Source organism: Neomonachus schauinslandi, chromosome 6, assembly GCF_002201575.2.
Source record: "Neomonachus schauinslandi chromosome 6, ASM220157v2, whole genome shotgun sequence".
NCBI lineage: Eukaryota > Metazoa > Chordata > Mammalia > Carnivora > Phocidae > Neomonachus > Neomonachus schauinslandi.
The window spans coordinates 117,649,597-117,675,187 of record NC_058408.1 but is presented as its reverse complement, the minus strand read 5'-3'; the positions used below and the strand labels follow the sequence as shown (position 1 = coordinate 117,675,187).

General features: G+C 43.1%; 1 protein-coding gene across 1 annotated transcript in view; it reads left to right on the top strand.

Annotated features, from left to right (window-relative positions):
• Window positions 1-23,926: 23,926 nt before the first annotated feature.
• BMS1 (BMS1 ribosome biogenesis factor) overlaps window positions 23,927-25,591 on the top strand; it is a 43,648-nt gene continuing 41,983 nt past the window's right edge. Inside the window, exon 1 of the mRNA XM_021700077.2 lies at window positions 23,927-24,048. The gene's annotated coding sequence lies outside the window, so the exon portion shown is untranslated. The remainder of the gene's footprint in view (window positions 24,049-25,591) is intronic.

Genomic DNA, 25,591 nt, shown 5'->3' with positions numbered 1-25,591 from the left:
TCAATTTACATCATAGAACTCACACAGGGGACATCCCTGGCAGTGTTTTTACCAAACTGGGCACAGAGCAAGTCTTTATTTCTCTGCAGCTCTTGCATTCAGGTGGGATGATGTGCATGAGAGCTGGCCAATGGGCTGTGAGTATAATGATGTAATTCACTTCTGGTCTGACACATAATGGCCTCCATGGCAATTCTTTGTATTCTCTGTTCTCTATGGATTAGGATGTAGAATGCTTTCTGTTGAGAGGTCAGCACTCACTGTGTGTTGATGAACTCACACAAGAGTAGAAATCTCTGTCAACATCTTTTTTTTTTTTTTAAAGATTTTATTTATTTGACAGAGAGAGCAGGAGAGGGACAAGCAGGGGGAGTGGGAGAGGGAGAAGCAGGCTCCCCGCTGAGCAGGGAGCCCAACGTGGGGCTCGATCCCAGGACCCTGGGATCATGACCTGAGCCAAAGGCAGACGCTTAACGACTGAGCCACCCAGGCGCCCCTCTGTCAACATCTTGATGTTGAGAAACCTAACCCACAAATGAAACTGACTGTAACTGGAGAAATCAGAGTTAAGAAATCTTGAGATTGCAACAAATTTTAAAAAGCCTTTACAAAAAGGCATTATCTCATTGAACCTCAGGTAAACTAATAGACTAAAACTGTATAAGCACATGGTTTCTGAAAGCTTTCAACAAAACATACTTTATTGTATTTCAGAGAATTATTACTGAGGGAAACTGAATTTAGAAAATACAGAAATTTTTTTCTTTAGAAAAAAGTTTTAAGTTGTAACATAGGAAATACAGAGGCCAAGTATGTATTTTTCACATTTAGCACAACTCTGATTTTAAGAAAGCTGCTCTGAACAGTAAGTTCATTGTACTTACCACCATGAAATGTGTTCATTAAGAAAACAGCCCCATCTCTGAATATCCTGAAATGTTTACTTGGGGAACCTAAGTAGGTTTGAATGTGCCAAACCCAACTTAGATGTAACCCGGGAACTGTGTGTGTAGTAACGTTCTTTACCTTTACTTCTAGTATTGATTGGCAACCATGGTGCAGTGCGAGTGTTGGCAAACCTTTTCTGTAAAAGGCCGTACAGTGAATACTTTAACCTTACAGGCTACACGTGCTTTTTCTCACTTTCTTTACAACCTGTTAAAAATGTAAAAAAAAAATCATTCTTAGCTCATGGGCCACTGAAAAACAGACTTGGCCAGATTTAGCTTGTGGACCATAGTCTGTGGACCCCTGTGGTTAAAAGCATGGACTCTGGAACTATACTTGCGAGGCTCAGGTCCCAGTTCTGCTGCACATTAGCTGTGTGGCCTGGGGCAAATCCCTTAACATTTGTTCCTCGGTTTCCTTTTTTGCAAAATGATGGTACTGACATTACGCTAGCACATGGAGTTCTCGTAAGGACTAGGTAAGTTCATGAATGTAAAGTACTAAACCACTGTATAGAATGCTGCAAGTGTTAGCTGTTGTATGACTGGCAACAGATTTGTTGGAGCTTTTACAGGCTTTGGATTACCTACTCAGCAGCTGTTCCTCACTCCATGCCAGTAGAGGATTCAGGAAATGAATGATGATTGATCTAACCTAATTTTTTCCAGCTTATTGAGGCATAATTGACAAATACAATTGTAAAATATTTAAAGTGTATAATGTGGTCATTTATATATTGTAAAAGGATTCCCCCATCAAGTTAATTAAGGCAACTGTCACCTCGTATATTTACCAGCCCCAGCCCCCCTTTTTGGTGAGAACATTTATTTGGTGAGAACATTATTTTTTGGTGAGAACATTTCCACTCTCAGCAAATTTCAGTTATATAATACAGTGTTACTAACTCCAGTTAACCATGTTACACATTAGATCCTCACGGTCTAACCTAATTTTGAAAAATGTATCCCGATTAATGATTCATTTGAAATAAGCATCTGACCCAGCTCTGGCCAGTGAAAAACTCTAAAGAATATTCAGTGAAATACGGGAAAACAGGATTTCCCAGTGGTTAACAAACATTTGATTTAAAAAAAAAAAAAAAGCCCTTTGATTTTGCTGGATATTTTTATGTTTGGATGTGATACCTGATTGTAGTTTTTAATCCTAAAGTAGTATCTGAGTTTGGCAGAACACAAACCTGGGAAGAGGTTTAGTCAACAGTGTCTTTTGAGCAGGTGAATCAACCAACCCTGGAGCTTCTTTATATGAGATATATTTTTGTCTAATTATACTAGTTGAGTTGGGATTTTGTTTCTTAGAGCTGAAAGTGGTTTAACCAACTTACAGATACACCTTTTTGAAGAGGTATTAATTCACATATACTAACATTTATAAGCCTCCGGAGAGGACATTTTCTCATGAGAAACTGATTCAGGGGTGGCTGTTTTTCAGCCCTGTAAATCTCCATATAGTGAGCCTAACCATTAGAAATAGAGCTATTTGTTACTTTAGCATATGAAACAAGTGTCTAACTCATTGAGCTTTTGTTGCATCTATACAAGAAAAGCACTTAGAAAATCATTACCTCATGTATGCCTTACATTTAAAATATGTGAAATAAACATTAAGTTAAATTTAATTGTCCATTGATCTGTCTCTGTTATTGCTTGATTAGATAAGGTGTGAGATAAGGATCTAATGTTTTCCCAAATGAATAATCAGTTCTCAACACCGTGTGACTGAAGTTTGAAGTACCATCTTTATTAGGTGCTAAATTATCATTTGTAGGGAGTATTTTTATAGCTCAGGACTCCATCCCTGTATTTTCTTTAGTAACCAGCTTGCCCTCATGAAATAGGAGCTGGTAGATCTCCTGAAGATTCCACATCCTCTTGGCTTCTCATTTATTCCTCTGAAGGACATTTGATCCAAATGGGCCAATAAGAGCCCTACGTGGGATTTTTGTAGAAGTAGAACATCATGTTATGTGGTTGGTGACCTGGGACTTCTAGCAGCTATGAGAAGGTTTCTGCATGAAGAAAAATAGTTAACATGTAGAAACATTTAACAGAATCTTGATGTTGCACAAGGTCAATCAGTGCTTAACTCCCTTGTTCTATATATTCCATAGATACACACTGTCATGTTCTTCTGGTTTCATTATTAAGCCAACAAATGTTAACATTCTCTCTATACCATGATCCGTTTCTATTTCGCTAAATTCTTTGTTTATGCTCATGTCAAAGGTGATGTTTTAATTAGTATGGCTTTTTAATGCTTTTTATTATAGAGCAAGTCCTTTCACCTGTAATTATACAATTAATCTTCAGCAAAGGAGGAAAGAATGTGCAATGGGAAAAAGACAGGCTTTGTTGAAGTAAGAGTTAGTGAGGTATAATTTTACATAAAATCAAATTCACCATTTTAAAAGTGTACTGTTTTGAGTTTTGACAAATATATGCAATTGTGTAACTACCATCATGCTCAGCCACTGGCAGCCACTGATCTGCTTCTGCCCCTACAGTTTTACCTTTTCTAAAAGGTCATGTAAATGGAATCATGGGTTATGTAATCTTTTGTGTCTGTATAAATGCTTTTGAGATTCATCCATGTTATTGCATGCATCAGTAGTTTACTTTTTGTTGCTGAGTAATAGTCCATTGTATGGCTGCCACAACCTGTTTACCCATTCACCTGTTGAAGGTCATTTGACTTATTTTCAACTTCTATTATGAATAAGCCTCTTATGAACATTCCATAGAAGTCTTTTTGTGGACACAGATTTTCCTTTATCTTGTGTAAATACCTGTGAGTAGTGGCATTGGATCATATGATAAATAAATGTATGTTCAGTATTTGCTTATTTCATTCCAGTTTCTCTCAGGTAAAAAAAAAAGTTACGGAAGCACGGTGTACTGGTTATGATTAATTAAAAAGATCACACATGAATATCCTAGTGAGAATTTTGAACTTTAAGATCAGAAGTTTCCAAACAAAATCAATCACTTAGAAGGAATAATGAATCATGATGTTGTTTGCTTTTTCAAAATCAGTAGGAATATTACAATATTTAAAGATATTTGACAGAAATGGACTCTATGTGAATGACTCAGTATCTGTTCAAAAGTGCCTGTGGGAAGGGAAAAGAAAAGACTTGGAAAGTGTACCTTAAAAAAAGGTAAATTTCAGAGGGAATTTCTGAGTAAACTTATATAGAGCCCAATTAAGTTATATCAAAAACACTAATGGGGAAATTGCAAGAGAAAATCTAGTAAAAATTATAAATTTCAAAGGATGATACTACTGATTGCATTATATTTGTAATGTAAGTGTTAAATGATTTATGAATAGGATTTAAACTCTAAGGAATATGTATTAGGCAGGATTTTTGTTGTGTGAGGCTCCTTTGAGCAGAATAAGAGCTTAGTTTACAGATAGGGGAAATTGGAATAAATACTGTGGTGTTGCATTGTTACCAACATGAATTTATGCATAGTTTCTAATATTAATAGATAGTAAATATACAAAAGTGCACATATGGAAGTATACAAGCCCACATTTCTTAGCTCTCTCCACTAGAGATGGCACAGTAGCGGCAAAAAAACAGTAGAAATAGACATAGCTAGTTCCTACATTTTCGTTTCTAAATACCATTCTTCACTGAAAGGAACCAGAGTTCTTAGAGAAATAGCTGAATAGTTGAAATCCCTGAATAGTTCAGGGAAATTACATGATGAGCCTGGAACATTTTTTGTGTGAGAAAGAAATGCTAAAGAATAATGGGACCACATCAAAAGGACATGGCTTAAAAACAAAGGGACTTCCACTGGCAGATTCTGGGACAATATAAGAATTGAAATAATTGTACAACATTGAACAAAATAGGAATCCAGGAGTCTATACTAATATAAATGGATAAATGGGGAAATGAACATGTTTTTCCTTAACAGAATAATATCAGTAAATGTAGAAGGAAATAATAGAACTGAGAAATTACCATTGGTTATCACAGTAATGATGACTTTGGGCAAGTATCAGTGGATACTAAAAAACTAGTGGATGAAAATGGGTGAAGAATTGTATGGTCTCAAAGTATATCCCTACAAAATATTTAATTATAAAGGGTGAAAAAAATAACTCAGAGGATAACATGGTAGACACCCTCTTAATCAAGTAATTGAAGTTAACCCTATCAGTAATGGTTTAATCAACATCATGGGCCACCTGTAAGCAACATCATGTCTGCCCGAATGGATTCAGTGAGAAAACTCAACATTTCAGTGATAGTTCAGCCAATGGATAACATGGGTCTAGTCATTAGAAAATACCAGGCAAAGCAAAATTGGAAGTACATTCTACAAAGATTATAATCCAAAATTCCAAGGTAATCAAAGTTCAGGAAATGGAACTGTTTCAAATTGAGGGAGACTAAAAAGATCGGACACCTGAGTAAACCACATGACACTTGAAGGATCCTTCTTAAAAAGGCATTATCAGAGCAATTGTTGAAACTTGAATTTGGTCTTTAAGTAAAATATATACATGAGTTTTTGTACTGTACTTTCCTGAAGGTTAAAAGTTTTTTCATAATTCAAAGTAAAAAATACAGGGGAGCGTACATTAACATCATGGCAGCCTAAGACATCCCTTGTTATCATCCCCCTTTCAACACCTAAAATTCAGCATCTACCCATGACCAAAAGTACCTTTGTGGGAGCTGTGAGATCGAGCACAATCCTCCAAGGGACCCAGGAGGAGTCTTCCCCACCTGTGTATCATGTAATAAGCAGACAGATCCCCATATGGTCTGTGGAACTGACAGGAATCTGTGAAATGATTCTAACACCTCTTGGCTGCAGTCCAGGAACACCTGGAAAACACTGAATTGGGCAGACACTCACTGATGAGAGAGCCTTTGTAGAAGCCTAGGTCTCTAGAGGAGAAATCCCAGTACTCCCTTGCACCAAAAACAAAACAAATGAATTTGGACACATTTGTAAGAGGAACTTGCCTACCTCACACCTTTCCTCGAGGTGGCACAACTTAGAGAAAGAGGAGGCTGGGGATCCCTCCACAGGAGAAAAGGGGGAGGAACAAGTGAGTGCCCAGCTTCCCCAGCTGTGTGGGCTGCTGCTAAAGAAACCCATCTCTCCAGTATCACCCAGAGTATTAAAGTAGAGCTCCGAGGCAGGGAGGGAGGAGATCTGGAAAGATGCAGATGAGAATATCAAGGGGCATAAAAGGGATGCAGTTCCTACTGACAGCATTCTAGACTTCAGCAGGAAGCCTACTCATGAATCATTGGGAAAATGTGCTCTCTCTCTGACAAATTAAAAAAAAATCTCAGGGCTGCTTCAGGACAGACCACCACCAGTAGATTAGGTACCATCGTTTAGACCCACATGACTACTGTGGGTCTGCTATATAATTGTCTCCTTCAAATGAAGCTCTAAATACAATGTTTATCTCATCATTAAGCTATCCAAAAGACAGTGGGTTATTTATAAATATTGACAGCTTATTGAGTGAAAACAGATGTACTCATTGATAGAACAAACGCACAGATTTTTTTCATATTATATCTGAAACCAAGCCACATGAGTATGGGGAGAAGGCCATGTAGTGGAATTAAGGGAGGTAGGTGTCTTCCAGAGGGGAAGCCTGGCAGAAGCACCAGGGTGATAGTACGTGTTTCCATGCGCTAGATAAGCAGGTCCCGGTGATGGTTCATTTTATGTGTCAATTTGGCTGGGCCACAGAACTCAGATATTTGGTCAAATATTATTATAGATGTTTCTGTGAGAGTGTTCTGGATGAGATTTACATTTGAATTGGTGGACTTTGAATAAAGTAGATTGCTCTCTTAGATGGGCTTCATCCAATCAGTTGAAGCCTTGAATTTAAAAAAGACTGACTTTCCCCAAGCAAGAAGGAATTCTCCATAAGACTGCCTTCAGACTTCATCTGCAATATTGGCTCTTCTTGGTTGAGCAGATAGTCCTCAGACTCAGACTGCAACTCTTTCTGTCTCCAGTCTGCCAACCTCCATCAGATTTTATTTTATTTTTTATTTATTTATTTTTTTTTTTTTAAAGATTTTATTTATTTATTTGACAGAGAGAGACACAGCGAGAGAGGGAACACAAGCAGAGGGGGAGTGGGAGAGGGAGAAGCAGGCTTCCCGCTGAGCAGGGAGCCCGATGCGGGGCTCGATCCCAGGACCCTGGGATCATGACCTGAGCTGAAAGCAGACGCTTAACGACTGAGCCACCCAGGCGCCCCCCTCCATCAGATTTTAGACTTGCCAAGCCTCCACAATTACATGAACAAATTCCTTAAAATACATCATACATATCTCTGTCTCTGTATTTATGTACTCTTGGTTCTGTCTCTCTGGAGAACCCTGCTCTAATACAGTCTCCTAGAGTGGTCTTGCTTGAGGGAGGCATAATCCTAGGATGGTCGGAAAGTTTCCAGCTGGGGGTTGGGTATTAACACATCACCATCTCTTTGTCTCCCTCCCCTGATTTTTGAAAATCCTCTCATCATTTATCACATCCACATATATTTATCCCCAACATACGCTCGGCCCTTATGAAACTCCCTTGACTAAGCAGAGGAGCATTGAGGAGAAAAGTCTAAATAGTGGTGTCTGGTGAAGACGAGAATGTGTGTTGGGAAGCAAGTAACTCAGGGTAGATTCAAGTCTTGATCTTAACTTCCACTGCAGATGACACGTAATTTCATGTCTAGGAGATCTCCTCTTTGATGTTTTTACTTTGATGTTTATTTCCTAACTGTTAAGTATAATTTTTTTAAGCACAATGTTATGTGGTCATCTTAGGGGGGAAAGTAAGGTTTTGTGCAGGGGTCCTGGAGTTCTAGGGTTCCAGCTCTGGAGAGGACTGGCACTACAAAGGTTCTCACCCCTTTGTGTGATCTATAACTATGTGAAAAGATTTTTCTCAAGGTGGAGATTTTATTCATAAATATTAATGTATAATGAATGTTCTAAGAGCAGTTAGGGATAGAGAGATGAAAATAACACTATCCTTACCCACCTTACCCTATGTTTTAGCTTAAACCGTAGCAGGAGAATGTAGCTGTGAACTAAATGAAGAAGAGAAAAAATCACCCTCAATTGAAGGAGCCAGACTGTCACTCCTGAGTCCATCAACACCTAGCCCTAACTTCTCTCTTTAACACCCCAAGGGAAGGGAAGGACAGATGTTCTCCAAGTTTTCCGGGTGATTAGATTTTATTTAACTCATGTATTTAGGGCTAAGAAGGTAGGTGCCTTGTTTGTGTTTATAATTCTGTGTGGTCTATGTAGGAGTCTACTAAATTGGCTTTGTACATTTTCTCTTAGCTACAGAAAAAAAGTCTTAATTCCCATATTCACTAAGGTTGCCACCGTATCCATCTTTATAAGGTTTTTGAAATCAGATGTAAATATTTGTCACTAGGGGAAGTAGAGATTCGGGTCTGGCCAACACTTCCATTGCCACCACTGCCAGAAGATTCTCTGCAGCCTGTGGTTCTCCCCCACCACCGACATCAGTCCCAGGGGCGGACACCCCCGCATCAGGGCTGGCAGCCTCAGCCCACAGTCCAGTCACAGCAGCCGCAAGGGCATCTGGGAAGGCTGGCTCCAGTTTTATCTCAGTAATGGACAACCATGTAGAATGAGAAACTCCCAGACATGAAGAGTGGACAAAAGAAGCTATATAGTCCCAAAGCCTGACTAATGTTCCTACATGAATAGCAAAGAATTTGGGAGCCAACTTACTCTCTTATTAAGAACTATAAAAGTGTGGGGGTGCCTGGGTGGCTCAGATGGTTGGGAGTCTGCCTTTGGCTCAGGTCATGATCTCAGGGTCTTGGGACAGAGCCCCACATCAGGCTTCCTGCTCAGTGGGGAGCCTGCTTCTCCCTCTCCTTCTGCCTCTTCCTCCCTCTTGTACCCAAGTGCTCTCTCTCTCAAATGAATTAAAAAAAAAAAAATCTTAAAAAAAACCCCACAACTGTAAAAGTGTGAAACTTTTTTTTTTTTTAAAGATTTTATTTATTTATTTGAGAGAGAATGAGAGAGAGAGAACACATGAGAGGGGATAGGGTCAGAGGACGAAGCAGACCCCCGGCCGAGCAGGGAGCCCGATGCGGGACTCGATCCCAGGACTCCAGGATCATGACCTGAGCTGAAGGCAGTCGTTTAACCAACTGAGCCACCCAGGTGCCCAAGTGTGAAACTTTTTAAGTTGCTTCAAATCTTTTAGGGAAAGAGAAAAGACACAATTACCTAATAGCTCTAATTAAATACTATCTCAATCCTTAAAGCACTTTGCAACTTTGGTGTTAAATATCTTTACATGTCATGTTTGGTATCTCACAATATTTACCTGTTGATTTTATTACTCATTTGGTTCAATTTAATGGTTGGCCACTTGAGCAAATGCAAACAGGCCTTGGTCCAGTGGGCACTCAAGAACTCACGAGCAGACCTGCAGTTAGGTGGCACAGTGAGCACTACCTGGGCTGGTAAAGGTAGACAGCATTGTCTGAACTGTGGCACCGGCCCCACAGTCTGTGACCTTTAATGATATAACTTTTCTGAGCCTCAGTCTTCCCATCTGTAAAATGGAGATAATAGTGCTACATCCTAGGCACTCTTGTAAAGATTAAGTGAGATAGTATTTGAGAAATAGGCTTCTCAGAGCCCTGGCTCGGAGTGAGCGCTCGATGGCGGCTGTTTCAGGTTACTGGGACTATTCCAGTCACTGAGGGACATCCCCACGTCTGTTTCCCTGATGACTTCCTTGAGGGGAAATTCTGAGTTAGAGGCCATGGGTATATTCAGACTCCATACACAGTGCTAGATTGCTCTACAAACGGATACAAATCATTTTTACTTAGATTCCACCTGAACTATCCTGCCTTGTAAACCTCTACAGTGGGTCTGTGAGCCATTATCACTGAAGTTCCAACAATTCCTCAAAGTCTTCTCCAAGTGACCCCATGCTGTCTCACGTGCAAAAAATGGGACACAATTCATATTCCTGGATTGCTAGGTGATTCAGGCTCCAAGGGGCCCCGGAAACAGGCTATAATACAAGTGCCTCATTATACCTGTAGTCCTTGGGTCCACTTATCCTGGTTGTAACAGTCTGGGGAAAGGGCTTACGCCACATAATCCCCATGGCATCTGAGAATAGATTTCATCCATTCATTTAACAGAAATGTTTTAGTTACATCAATATTTAAATGTCATTTATTAGATACATTCTATTTTTTCCACCCAGCAGTAATCCTATTTGAAGTGAGGTTGAAGCAACATCGATAAATAGAAAAAAATTTAAATATTAAGTGATATACTTAATATTCACTTCATATAAGTGAAAAATTGCCAAATGTTTTATCACAGTATGTCTGTTTGTTCACACCTCAGAAAACAGGATAACAATGGTGTGAGAATATTCGACATAGAATTTCATACCTAAACAAATCATAGTTTCAGTTTTGCATTGTTTTCCCAATTTTTTCTTTAAGTGCATTACTTATATAAAGCAAAAATTTTAGTAACAATACTTACAGTATAGCCCAAATGTTTTTCTGAAGAAGAACAAATAAATCAGACGTCAATATTTTTTTTTAACACAGTAGATTGTCCCTCATAGGAGAAACAAGGCAGTAGCAAGGTTTTCTCAGAAATTCAGTGACTCAAAAGAAATGACACATAAACGAAATAATTATTGAATAAGAAGTCTGGATGTTTGGAAACCCATGATGTAAACATGGGCCAGGGCTAACATTATGGCAGCAAACCAATAAAACCATTAATGGGAGAAAGTGTATGCTAGTAAGTCTAAGTAAAGTGTGCTATTTTAGAAGGCTTCACAATGCCAAAATACAAAAATATTTTGAAGGATAGAAAAAGTAAAATAAGGAATATAACAGCTCAGCTCAGCTCAATTGAGAACAGGAAATTGAGGGATAGTATTGTAAAATACAAGAGAACAAAGAATTATTCATAAAAATTTGTCAAAGATTATTTTTATTGCATGGATGAGTGAAATCAATTATAAGGGTGTTTAGGAAGTATTTAAAGATAACATAAAATGTGATTGTTTTTCTTCTAAATTAGGATTGCATATCTCAATGATCTGGGGAATATATCATTTAAATAATCAAGCCTGAGGTGAACCCTAGATTGTTGTTGTTTTTTTAAAGATTCTATTTATTTATATGTCAGAGAGAGAGAGCACAGAGGCAGAGGGAGAAGCAGGCTCCCCACTGAGTAAGGAGCCCATTGCGGGACTCAATCCCAGGACCCTGGGATCATGACCTGAGCCAAAGGCAGATGCTTAACCGACGGAGCCACCCAGGCATCCCAACCCAAGATTGTTTTAATGAGAATTTCAGATAAAAGAATGAGACAGAGAGACACATAGATTGTCAAAAGAAAATAAAAAGCTCCTCAGATAATCTTGATGACTTCCCGCTTAAGTACTATTATTCAAAAAATAGTCACTATAATTAAAAAAATAAAATATCAAGAGTCAAGATCAACCTGGCAACAGGAAAGCATAAGAAAGTAGAATATGAGGAGGAGCAAGATGGCAGAGGAGTAGGAGACCTGGATTTCGTCTGGTCCCAGGAATTCAGCTGGATAGGGATCAAACCATTCTGAACACCTATGAACTCAACAGGAGATTGAAGAAAAGAATAGCAACAACTCTGAACAGAAAAGCGACCACTTTCTGGAAGATGATAATAAGGACTTTTGCCTGAAACCATCTGAAAATGGATCAAACAGAAGACAGAAGCCAATGTCCAAATGTGTTATACCCCAAATCATGTCATCGCAGCTATTATAATCATGGAATTTTGCTATGTTTTTCCCATTTATCCATTCATCTGTTGATGGACATCTGGGTTGTTTTCTGTTTTTAGCTATTACAAATACAGCTGCTATAAACATTTTTTAAAAAAGTAGAATATATAAAACTGGTTAGATAATATGTGAAATGTAATATAAATAGTAATAATATATATTATATATAATAATATTAATATATTTTATTTATATTTTAATTGATTTTTGATAGATTATATATACATATGTAAAATATATTTGGGAATCCAACCTTCTGTGCTCATGTCTCCAAGGACTATGATGCCTGAGCTCTCCTCAGGTGGTGAAATCTATCATTGAAGAGCAAGCTGGTAGGCCTTCTCTGCATAAAAGCTGTGTCCTTTCTCAAACCTACATGTACCTGATCAGATGCTGAGGAGACCTAGCCTGCTTCTCTGAGGACCACAGAGTGCATTTGAACCTGATGATGCTCCAGTGGGTAGTGGTTGATGATTCAACAACAGATGTGGCCCATTGCCCAACCTCAGATCATTCTGTGTGGAAGAATGTGCAAGGTGTGGAGTCCCAGAACCATCTTACTGCCCGCCCCCAACATATCCCGTATGCTAAAGAACAACGTATATGTAGGTTCTCCTCCTTCACTGTTTCAAGAGGCAAGTTCAAAGTGGGCTTTGAATCCATCTGAGATTTGTTTGTTGATTTGCTTTGGTATCATGAAGCATAGTGTTTCTCTCGTGCACACATTTGGAGCTTACGGAGCTCAGATGGACTGCTATGTATAGGGCACCCCCAAACCCTCAGAGAACCCCTGTGCAAAGCATTGCTGGGCAATAGCTCACATTCCATAATGTCTACTAATATGAAACAAGGGAACTGATTGCTTTTGTTCTTCTGTTATTTGAGGAGATGAGCACAGTAGTTGAGATCTCAGGCTTTAAGTGCCCTGGTTTGAATTCAGCTTGATCATCTACCTCTGCTATGCGGTGGGGCATGTTGCCACTTAGCCAAGCCTCAGTCCCTCGGCTGTAAGATGGAGGTAAAACTTCCAGAAATGGTGAGTGAAAGAATTAAAGAAGATGCCAAATGGAAAGCTGTTAGCAAATTGCCCATTTCAAGGTAAGCTGTCAAAATAAAATTAACTAAAAATATTTTTCTTTACAAACATACTATGACCCCATGAGAGGTGACCTGGTAAAACCAAAACCAAAACCAACACAACCACCTCCATTAAGTCTGTCTGTACTCCCTAATCCCTGCAAGGGATCAGGGAGGGCTAAGAGCTCCTGCCCAGGATTAAGCTGGGCCCTCCACTTTACTTTTGCTAGGAATACAGTTGAACAAATGTAGCCATGTAGAAAAAACTTCTATTGCTTATTATTGGCAAATGACTTATGGAATGACCTGGTTTATTTGCCATTCAACCTCCTTTTGCAACTAGAAGATCTCTTCACGGGATAAAGGGAACTTAGACTTCATCTAGTGCAAATTTTCCTTTTATAAAAAAGAGAGTAAGTCCAGAGAGGTCAAAAAACTCTCTCAAAGTCATTCACTCCTATTTCCCTGCTTTCCTTGTAATGGAAGAATATACGGGACTAGGAAGCTCAAATGTCCATGCTCACTTTTCACCCGGGATTTCCTACAGGCCAAGACTCCGAGACCCCGTGATCCCTTCCTCGGGTAGGACAATGCTGGGCTTTCAGAGGGGAGAGGCCGAGCCTAGGAAGGGGTGGGAAACTCAGCACAGTAAACCCTACCCAGAGAATATGGCATCTGAGCAGAGCAACTCGGGCTTTTGTGCTCTCCCCAGTCTGCTGGCTCAGCTTTGGAAAGACTGCAGCTAGCAAGAGAGAGAGAGAGAGAGAGAGAGAGAGAGCACTCATGGTCTTCTTGGTAGTATTCGAGGGCAGGCCTATCCAATGGAGCACATGGGTGGACTCCTTCCTGCAGGCATCCATTCCCTGCTGCGGCCCCGCCCAGGCTGCTGGAATGCGCTCTAGCTGCTGTGAGGCGTCCCCTGTATGTCTCTGATCTCTACCAGTGCTTCGTTCCCCAGAACTGAAATGGGAGCCTAATAGCAAAAGCACCGTTAGCCTATCTATCAAAAAGCCGAGTGATCTGTAACAAAATCCTGCTCTACAGCTGTCAGCTCTGTAGCCCTGGGAGGTCAGCTCCTACTCCCCACAGCTGCCGACTTAGTGGCTGCGGATGGAAGGCAGTGCCCAGCCTGTGCTGAGCATGCGGTGTTTGCGCTTGAAACGTTTTGTTCTTCAGTTGGCACTTTTGACTGTCGCTTTCTGCTGTATTTGTCCCAGGTCGAGGAGTGGGTTCTTTCTCACCCCTTCGGGTTAGACCATGGGGAATGAGATCTGAACTGCGGATCTGCGGGGTCCTTTTGGGGTGCTCCGTGATGGCCCTTACTGCAGGACATGCAGACCCAGATGACCGGGGGACAGGGCAACACACAGAGCAAGGCGGAGAGAAAATCAGTCACCAGGTTCTGGGATGCCAAGGCAAACTTGACCCACACAGCTGTTCTGCCAACAAGGCATTAAGCTGAAACTCGACTGCCCTCCCCTCGGCTGCTAATCTGTCCAAACTTCCCTGCTGTTTCTCAGGACCCAAAGCCTCACCCCCAGCAAGGCCACTGCACCACGGTCTTGCCTCCCCGGCAGGGACAGCACCTCTGCCCCTCACCTCGGCTCTCTCACTGACCTGGCACAGCATCTTGCCACTGCCTATGTCTCACTGGTTGCCCTAGATGCAAACAGAAACAAAGCATTAAATCGAAGCGACAAATATATTAAGTTTTCCTTGGACTTGGTCCTTTTATCACAGAAAGAGTTTTTTAATTAGATTTTTTTGGGTCCTAATTATAGCCATCAGCCCAAGGAGATCAACAGAAGGTTGGCTCAAATTTCCATCAACTGTGGAAATGAAGGCACACCCTGAGATTTTTGTGAATTCTCAGGGGACTAATGGGCTCATGGTCATGTGTGTGAAATGGTCCCCTGGCAAGCTCCCTGCACATGCTGCATTGGAAGGCCACTGGCTCCCACCGCCCCTGCGCTTGGTGGAGCCTGGCCTGTGCATGGTCAGAACCCGCTGTGTGGCCCAGGGGGAGTGCTATGGCCTGGGCAGGCCCCGGGCGGGGATACCAGCCTGAACTTGAGACTATCCAGATCCCCCAGTGTGGGGCTTGGTGGCGATGGCTCAGTGTAGGCCTGGCCTGGCCATTCCATGGTTTGGGGCTTATATAAGTTACCTCACGCTGCTGTAACAAATACCACAGACTGGGGGGCTTGAACAACAGAAATTTACTTCCTCACAGCTCCGAGTGCTGGAAGTTGGAGATCAAGGCACTGGCAGGTTTGGTTTCCCCTGAAAGTTCTCTCCCCTTGCCTTCCAGATGGCTGTCCTCTCAACCTGTCTTCACATAGTCTTTTGTCTGTATGTGTCTGTGTCCTGATCTCTTCTTATGAGGACACCAGTCATACCAGTCATGGATTAGGCCCACCCATATGACCTCATTTCAACTTAATTGCCTCTTTAAAGAACCGCATCTCCAAGTATAGTCATATTCTGAGGTAGTAGGGGTTAGGACTTCAATATACGAATTTTAGATGGACACAATTCAGCCCGTATGAGGGCTGAAGTGCGGAGGCCCTAGCTTTGGAACAAGCTTATTAATGGTTTCTAAGGATCTGAGTACAAAGTTGAAGATAAATAAAGATCCCCAAATGGAAAGCAGACAGGCTTGACCATGTTAAAATTCTATACATAACCTTCAGGCTGTCTGCCTGGGTTAGGGAGGGCTGGAAACCGCTGACATAGAGAATATTTAAAAGTAAAATCAAGAACATCGTCAAGGCCTGGGTACTATTCACTCCTGAAAGCCATTGGTGGTGATGGGTGCATATGTGGCCAGGAGGGGGCACTGTCCCATGCTCCCCCTAGACCAGAAAGTATGTATGTATAGTCTTGAGAACAGCACAGCTCTGCCAAAGCGGCCTGCTGGTAAGTCAAATGGCTGAGCTCTACGGCACATTTCAAGGCCAGAGTGGTGACAGACCCTTCCTGGGGGCTGCTGCTGGGGGCCCAGTGCTCTCTTCTTCAGGGGTCAAGCAGGGACCCCTACGCAGAACCTCCCACACAGGTCTGTCTGGGCAGTCACTGGATGCTGTGGGACAAGAATGGCACTGTGGTCATAGCTCAGCCTGGCCCTCTCTGAAGTCTGCTGTTGCCAACAGTGGTGGCATCACCCGCCCCTGGGGCTCCCACCCAGGAAATGGTAGGAGGGGTGCAGAGTCAGGCTGACAGAGATCCAGGACTCTGGGGGAAATAGCTCCACAACTTAAGGACATCAGAGTTGAATGGCCCTAGGGCATAGCCATTTTCTCCTCTTGTGCTCTAAAATAGAAAAGCAAGGCCTAAAGAGGGAAAGATGTGCCCAGACGCCCTGAATCAGGCTCTGTGCACTGCTCCAGCCCTGGTGCAGAGACCACGTAGACCATGCTGGGGACCGAAGAAAGGCCTCCTTGCTGATGATGTGGCTTTAGACGGACACACAGGATGTGGTGAGGGATAAGATCAGAGAATGAGCCATGGTGGCTTGAGAGGTGAGAGATCTGATCAGTGAGGGGGTGCCCCTTCTAGAAAGTTCTAGGTCAACCACAAATGTTTGCACCAGTCAGGGGTCACCCTGGGCTCTTGTCTTTTATTGACATTACATCTAAAGATTTCAGGAGACACATGTCTTGAAAAGAGAAAGAATTAGATTTCCAAAGTGAGTTATAATTACTGCATACATAATGTGTTATGTATAATGGATGGTGTATCTAAGATATAATATGCTCAGAAGCTGCCCCTGTGCCAGGTGGTACAATTCCAAGTTTCCAGCTGGTCCAGTCCACCTCTCCATCTTCTTGTTGGTCTTCAAGAGAAACCTCCTCCATCATTATGCACAAACCTCTAGGGCTAGCAAGACTCAGTCTCTATTCCCACAGAATGCTAGGTCTTCTAAATATGGAAAATAACAATTGGAATGTCATATTCTTCTACATTTTTGGTCTATATAATTTTAAAACCAATGTTACAAGGTGATAGCAATAAGAAGGTAAAAAGGGAAGTTGGGAGGCAGTCATTGGGTCTGGATGGACAGACTTAGGTGCTACATGCCTGTGATTCTGCATACTTATGTACCCACAATGGTTGCCTGCTCCTGAAACATCTAGTTTGCGAGAGTATCGTGTCTACAGGATGGCAAAGAGCACTGGCTTTGGGTTCAGATGCTCCCAAGTCATGTTACCGGTGCAAGTTTCTCTGATTTTCCATTTTCTCATCTACAAAGACAGATGGTAATGCCTTAGTCATAGGGCATTAGTGGGAATTACTTGGGATAATGTAAAGTTCTCAGCAGATCTCCTTGCAGATGGAAAGTACAATCCTGGCAGCTATTATATTGATTGTCATTATCATTATTATCACATCACTAGCCCATGTGGTTTTTGCTCTGATTCCAGAACCTAGTTTAAGCCTCATTCTCCATCTCTGTCCCAACCACACTAGCATTTTTAGTCCCTGGGGCCTTTCGAAGGTTGCTTGCTACTAGGCAAGCCTTGAATGAAGTAGCTGGAAGGGCACACCTGGATGTTACTCCTGGGTGCTCCCCAAATAAGTGGTGGTTTTCTCTCTTGATTTATTTCTACTTCATTTTCTAGGTATCCATCATGTGTCTGATTTTTTTCAACTAGGCTGTGAGGTCACTGAACATAGGGTTGTCCTTATGGCTTCTAGATTGCCAGGGCCTCATACCAAGTGGGCATTCATGGATGCTGGTAGGAGGAGGGGAAGAAGGAGGGGAGCAGGGACCTGGCCAAAATGCACAGCTCCACCTGACTGGTCATGGCCCATTGCTCTCTCCTTTAGATCCATCCAGGTTCCTAGGAGCAGCAGGCCCACTGCCACCTCAGACACACTCGGGCTGGTGACTTTGCCTTGTGTCCTCCCATCCTAGGACTTCTCACAGTCAGCCCTGGTGTGCAGCTCAATGGAGAAAGCAAGGGCTCGGGTTGAGCTTGAGAGCTCAGAGTTATAGAGTACTGAAGAACAAAGCAGTGTTTAGATTCTCTTAGTCTCACTCTCCTCTCTACAAACTGCATATGCTGCTTAAGTGAGGATGGTAGAGGAGAACTGGACCCCTAGGGCTGCTGGACCTGCCCTCATGGCCTCTGAGTCATGGGGCGTGTCTGGGTGTCTGACCCTGACTGTGTTTGAGGCTTCACAGCTCTTGTGAGCACTTGCCTGCCTTCACCTACCTGACAATTTAGGACATGAGGCCAGTGAGGCTGAGTGACCTGCTACCCATGGTGAATGCCAGGACTGATTCTGGAGGCCAGGTCCACACCTCATCCCCAGAAGGTGCAAGTGAGAGGGGAGGAGGCTGAGGCTACTGAGAGATGAACTGTGGAGATAGGAGTGTTTGGCTGGCTTCTGCTATATCCAGGAAGCAGCTCTTACTGGCTCCTGGTCATACTTTGTACCCTACAGAGGGATTTGGCAAACCACAATTACGGGCAGGACCTGAGTCTCCAAGATCAACTGGATAGGTAACACCTCCATAGAGGCAGGGCCTCCTAGAGATCCCAAATCCTGTAGACCAGTGGTTCTCAATGCTGGTCCCAGGATCAGCAGCAGCAGCCTCACCTGGGAACTTCTTGACATGCAAATCCTCAGCCCCTACCCAAGCACTACTGAATCGAACTCAGGCGGGACTGTCAATCTCTGTTTTAATGAGCCCTACAAAAGATTCTGGTGTATGCTAGAGTTTGAAGACCATGGCCCTAGACCATCCCCTGACTCCCTGTGGCCATTAGCCCTTCCAACCCCACCTTCCCAAGTCCTCCAGCCTGTTTCTGAAATTGCTCTGATGAGGCTTATCTTGAGTTCTCAGGTGAGGAGCCCAGAAGAGTGGTGCTTGTCCTATACTATCTTCTACCACCCTGAGCACTTCTCCTTTCCAGGGACATAGGTCCTTTTCTTGCAAGTGGAAGACCTAGGAAGTAGAGATGGTCCTGTCCTTCATGCAGAGCATCTTTATGCTGCCATGGGGACTGAGCTGGTGGCCGCACAACCTGACATACCCTGTCCGGGTGCCTCTGCTTGACCACAGTGTGCTCATGATAAACCTTCGACATAGTGACCCCACTGATGAGAAGTGGCTCATAAGTCACCCAATGAAGCCATGGACCACCCTAGCAGGCTCTGGGACAGTTAACAGTCTCACCTCCAGCTGACCTGAATAAGGGCCTCACTGACCGCTGTCCATTCTCCCAGGCCTACCCGTGGGCTAGAGACACCCTGCCTCACGCCTGGCCCACTGCTCAGAAGGCAAAGAATGTGGAGGAGACTGCCCCTTCTTCCCTGTAGGCCCATCTGGGGTTGGACACCTGCTCATTTCCCTGCAGGAGAACTCCTGAGGATTTCAAAAGTAGACTCTGGAAAACTTTAACCTGGGCTATTGTAGGCTTTCATGGGTCCAAAAATGTGTGAAATTTTAACAAAAAAGCACATTTTTCTGGACATGCATCAAATTCTCTAAGGGATCTATTACCCCAAATAGGCTAAGAACCACTTTCTCTAAGGAGCCCCTCAGTAATCTCTGGATTACTGGAAGGTTCCTAGATATAAATGGGGAAACTTAATCCATAGTTAAGTATTAATGGGAAAGGAAAATGGCAAAGAACATAACATGGCAATTTATTGACTACAAAATACATGACTTATAAACATGAATAGAATATACATTGACTTATAACACGACTTATAAACATGGATAGAATATACAATCAGAAAGTACACAAAGCTCAAGTGTATCGCTCAATAATTACTTACAAAGTCAACAAGCCATCAACTAGCACCAGATGCGTAAAGAGAACATTACTAGGCACTCCAGAAGCTGTTCACAGACCCCTTCCAGTCATATATTCCCCTCCTCCACAAAAGTAACAATTATCCCGACTTCCATTGCCGTATGTCAGTTTTGCCTAATTTTAAAACTTTAAACAGAAACAAACAACATATTCTCCTTTGTGTCTGGCTTCTTTTACTAAACGTCACCTATGTTGTCTCTCATGGTGGTTTATTTTCATTGTTACATATTACATATTATTCCATCGTATCAATATACTAGTTTATTCATGCTTTTATTGATGGACTTTTGGAGTTTTCCCCATTTGGATAATGCTATGAACACTCTTGTACATGTCTTTCTGTATTTATTTATGTCACTGGCTTATAGGATAGGTGTATGCTCAGTAATAATATGCTGAACTATTTTCCAGTGTTTATACCAATTTAAATTCCCAATGGCACCTTATGTTTTAACGGGATCACTCTGGCTGCTGCACTGGGAATTTGTAAGAGCAATGGTGGAAGCAGGAAGATCATCAAGGTTTTGCATTAATCCATGTGTGATAAGATGGGGCTCAGCTCAGGACGGTAGTACCAGAGATGGTGAAGAGTGGTTGGATTTTAAAGGTAGAGTCAACAGGAATTTCCTGACAGGTTGTATATGGAGGATAGAAAAAGACAGGAGACACGGATGTGTCTGAAGTGTCTGGCCTAATCAACTTTATGGCTGGAACAGTCATCAACTGAGATTAAAACTTGGCAGCCAATCTATTTGGCATTTTACATTTGAGATGTCTATTATACATCCAAATAGATACGTCAGCTCAGTTTTTTTTTTTTTTTTAAGATTTTATTTATTTATTTGACAGAGAGAGACACAGCGAGAGAGGGAACACAGGCAGGGGGAGTGGGAGAGGGAGAAGCAGGCTTCCCGCGGAGCAGGGAGCCCGATGTGGGGCTCGATCCCAGGACCCTGGGATCATGACCTGAGCCGAAGGCAGACGCTTAACGACTGAGCCACCCAGGTGCCCCCGTCAGCTCAGTTTTAAAGGTCCCACCACACATCACATCACACATACACTTTTGGACAGGGGGAGAATAAAATAATTGGCAGAAAAGATTTTGTAAAGTTTTTAAATTTTTTGTTTTTATTCTAATTTAAAGTAGATAATATATTCACATAATTCAAAATTCAAAAGATTTGTAAATGCATGCATGAAGGGTCCCCATACTTTTGTCCCCAAGCTATTTGGTTCCATTACCAGGACATAACTGATTTATTGTGTATCTTTAAATGATGTGTAAAATTTTCTTTTTTGGCATTAATAATTGGGAGTTTCTATCTTGAACAAAACAAAACAAAACAAATGGATATGTCAGGGAGGCAGCTGGAGTTCAAGAAAGAGGTCTGAGTCATTGATTAAATTTGGGAGTTGGTGGCAAATGATGGTGTATTGGTAAGGGTCCAATCAGGAAAGAGAAACTCACTGTAATTTGAAAAGGAAAAGTTTACATTAAGCATTATTAACTACAACAGGGAATTGGAGCAATGAGGTATGGGCTAGTAAGAGAACTCTAAAGAATATTAAGAATAGCAGATCTGAGGAGCGGCCAGTACCCTAGGACAGGGACAGAAGGCCCAGGAAGAGTCCCCCTCCTCAACTCCAAGCCCTATCAGCTGAGATCCAGACCTCATTGAAGGGGTATGGCCACGGCCCACTGGTGTCAGGGCGGTCTCTGCAGTGCTGCACCACTGGAACTTGCTGGCAATCCCTGTCTGGGTGCTGGGGAAAAAGGTAGGTGTCTCAGGAGAGTCCCTCCATGACAAAAGTGCCAGGAGGTGGGGGTAGGGGAAGAAAGAGTGGGGCGTGCTGGCCAGCAGATGCTGCTGGGCACCACATACTGGAGGCGCTGGCCCTGGAAAAATGACCCACCTGCAGGAGCCTGGCCAAGAAGCAGAGCAAAACCAGGCAGAAAGACTGCTTGCTCCTGCAAAGTCTCTCCATCGCCCCCTACTTACAAAACTTAATACATATGCCAGTGTCAAAGGAAACATTTTTAGAGTAGGCAATTAAGAATGAATTTGTAGCAGAGATACAATAAATTGTTAACGGATACAGATACATATAAAACTACAAGACAGAATGAAATCACCAGGGAAGAAGTACAGACACAGAAGAGAAGAGCAAAGGCCGAGTCCTGTGGGCTGTCCAACTTGAACATGTCAGGTAGGAGTGGAAGAACCTTTAGCAAAGGCTACTGAGAAGGAGCAGCCAAGATTGTGGGTGGTGTGCTGGGAGCAAAGAGAATCTAAGAGAGAAGAGGAGGAGAGGAACTGGAGAACATATTGACAATTCCTTTGTGAAATTTTGCTACAAAGAGGAACGGAAAAAAGGTGTAGTATCTGTTATAGGAAACGGGCCAAGAGGAGTTTGTTTTGAAGATGGGAGAAATAACCGCATGTTGTACAGTGATGGGAATAGTCCAGTAAAAACTGATGATGTTGGGGAGAGAATAGACTGGGGGGAGTGACACCCTGGAGATGATGGGATCTTGCACTTGAGTGCAGGATTCCTTTAGGGGGACATACCGGTAGTTCACCTACAGTAACAGGCAGGTAGCAGAGGGGAGCATGAGTGGATGTGGTGGTGAAAGTCTGTGATGGTGGGAGTCTTCACTTCCATTTTTTTTGGTGAAGTCAGAAGCAAGGAAGGGAGAGGTGGTGGGAAGGACTGAAGAGAGAAGATGTGAAATACTCATTTGGAAGAATGGCATAGACCAGGCAAAGTTAGCATTATTGAGCTGAGGGTGGTCAGCCTGGTTCCAGGGTTTCCTCCAGCCATTTGTGGTAGCATGCCGTAGATGGAGAATAGGGTCTACCCAGGGCTCTTATTTTACCGAGCAGATATGATGAGGTGACAGGGAGGTGAGGCAGTCAGTATACAAGAGACTAATGATAATGATTGCCCATGGAGTTGAAGCGAGCTTACTAGGGAAGGAGAATTCATCAAGGGAGGAAGATCTGGGTCAGAGGTACTGGTTGGATTACAGTTGATTTCAGGGCATTAGAGGGAGAAACCTCAAGATGCGAGGTGGCAGTCAGTGTGGGATGCTTTGGGGACTGCAATCCTTGGACCCGACAAAGTCTAGGGTCTGATCACAGGCAGAGTGAGGGGCTGATGTAAGACAGAAGACAAGAGTGGGACTCATGGAGCCAAGAGAATGTTGGGATTATCTACCTGTAAACTGAAAGCTCCAAGAAGTGAGAGGGATACTGTTGGAGGGAGTTACTAAATTACACACTCTTGACAGATGAGAGAAGTGGGTGCCCTGTAGAGTAGCCCGCCCTAGCACTGCAGAGTGAATACCTGTGGGATGCCGAGGGAGAGAACGAGCTCACTGTGAAAAGCATGAAGCACAGAGGTTTCAATTACTAGAGTGAGCCTAGTTTTGTGGGGGTAGAACTGAGTCTCAGGAGCACTGGTGAGAGCACACTGAAAAGAAAACCTCCAAGGCAAGAGGGAGACACAAATTCCGAAAATGTACACCGCTTTGTAGCCACGAGGACATCCCAGCTCACCTGAGATGGGGGTTAGATGAATTTCAAGAAGTCCCTCAGGTGGGAATGGGCAGGGCCCTGGGAGGGCAAACCCGTGCTGGAAGAAACTGCAAGAGGCTGCGTTCTTCCGCGGAAAGGCCCATTTCCAGGACCAGAGAACGTGCTGAGTCAGAGTTTGTCCCTGCCCTCAGTCTCGGTGCTGGCAAAGAAGGGAATTACAGCACTGAAGAAGTCCGAGAATGTCCAGCTCTGCCATCTTTAAGGATGAGCAGGCAGATGAGCCAGACAGACTCCCAACCGTGGGCTATTCCAATAGGCCATGGAGGGACCTGATGCCGGTGGCATTCGGAGGCGACGGGGGCCACGACTCCGGTTGACCGAGACTAAATATGTTACTTCGTCCTTCGTCCTACACCAAGGAACGGGCTCTAGGCCGCACTGTCGCCACGGCCTCCGGGGGAACTCAGACGTGCGCGACGAACTGGCTCGGAGTCCCAAAGCCGTGTGGGCAGTGCGGCCGCCGTCCCCGCCGGGTCCGGGCGGCGCGCGGCCTCAGGTTGGATCGCACCGCGCAGTTGTCGCCTGCGCCCGTCCTCAGCCAATCAGGAGCCTTCCTTCCGGCTTTCCCGCGAGTCATCCTTTGGCCGGTCTGTTTCTTCTGCATCCTTGTTTCCTGCCGGCCTGTAGAGTCCGCGCGTAGGGTGCATTTCCGTTTCCGGCGCTGTCCATGCGGGCCTGAGAAGTAGCGGTTGTGAACCCGGTAACGGCCGCGGGGTAGGGGAGGCGGCGGTGGTGGGCACCCGAGGACTGGGGCTCTGAGAGTTTTGCGAGTCGTGCTTGGCAAAGTCGGCCAGGACAGTCTTTGCCCCTGAAGAGCGCCTCAGGCGCTGGACCGGTCACACATAGCGCGTGCCGGAGTCTTGCTCCGAGGTTCTTGGAATGGCTGAATGAATTCGTGCGGAGAGCCCGAACCGGGTGGGGAGGTGGCAGGGAGAAGAGAGAGGTCGTTCCTTGGCGGGATAATCCTAGCCCGTGACTCAGACCTGGGCCACATCTGTTGATTCCATGTTGTGCTTTTCCCATCCCTCTCCCCGCCCCCCGAGAGAGGGAGAAAAGTGTCAGTACACGTTTGGGAACAAAATGTAGTAGAGAAGAAAAATAACGTCCTGAAATCACATAGCTATTTAGTTTCAAAGCGTTCCCTAGAACTCGGCTCTCCTAACTCCTGGCTGGTGTTTCCTGACATTATGCTGGTATATGTGGACTTCTACTGGCGCTGGTGTGTGTCCGTGGGAAGTCTCTGATCTCCTAAGTGCAGCCTTCTCATGTGGCCCTTTACTGCATGGCATGAAAGATACTAGTTTGGATTTCCTTCGCTAGTCGGATCACAGCTGTAGTCCTCTCTTGGCAAAATGCCTAGTACATTATAGGCAGGCACAAACATTTATTGAACTGAAATTAATTCAGTAACTTAACTGAGTGAAGTGACCTTTTTTTCCTTTTTTCTTAGTTTCTTTTTCTTTTTTTAATTAGCCAAGTGCTCAGATTGTATACAGCCTGGTTTCCTAAAAAAGCTCACTAATTCAGTGTTTCTCAGTTTATGGGCCATGAATTCCTAGGACGCTCAGAAATCTTTGTAAGGGTTTCTGCAAATACATGTGGTCTCCAGGCATCATCCACAATCAACCATATCTCACACATCTAGATGTTACTATTTTTTTAAATGCATATAAATGATTATTGTAATTTAAAAGTTTTACAGAATCAACAGGTACTAAAAGTAACACATGTTATCATGTTGGAGGATTATTAAAATGCTTTAATTTGTTAAAATGTCTTAAAGATGGTTTAAGTTTGGAAACCACTTCATTAGTGTAACTGATATTTTGGGCTGAGCAGTCCAGTATGGTAACTACTAGTCACATATGGCTATTTAAATTTAGAATGGAATTAATTAAAATTATATTCAATTTCAGTTTCTCAGTTTCACTGGGTCCATTTTAAGTTCTCAGAAGCCACATGTGCTAAGTGGCCACTGTGTTGAAAAGTATAGGTTTCTGCATTATTGCAGAAATAGTGCTGATATAGACACTTAAGATGAATAAAAAGTAACATAAGCAGAAGGAACTAGCAAATCTAATTTATAGCATAACAGAGAAATGAAATGGGGAATAGTATTAAGCAATTTCTATCCTTGTTGCAGGAATACCTTATCTCTTCATAAAGAAATAAATGAAATTTGCTGTTTTTCCTTGGGTGTTTTCTGGATTATAAAATGTTTCCCATATCCCTGCCTTATCAAT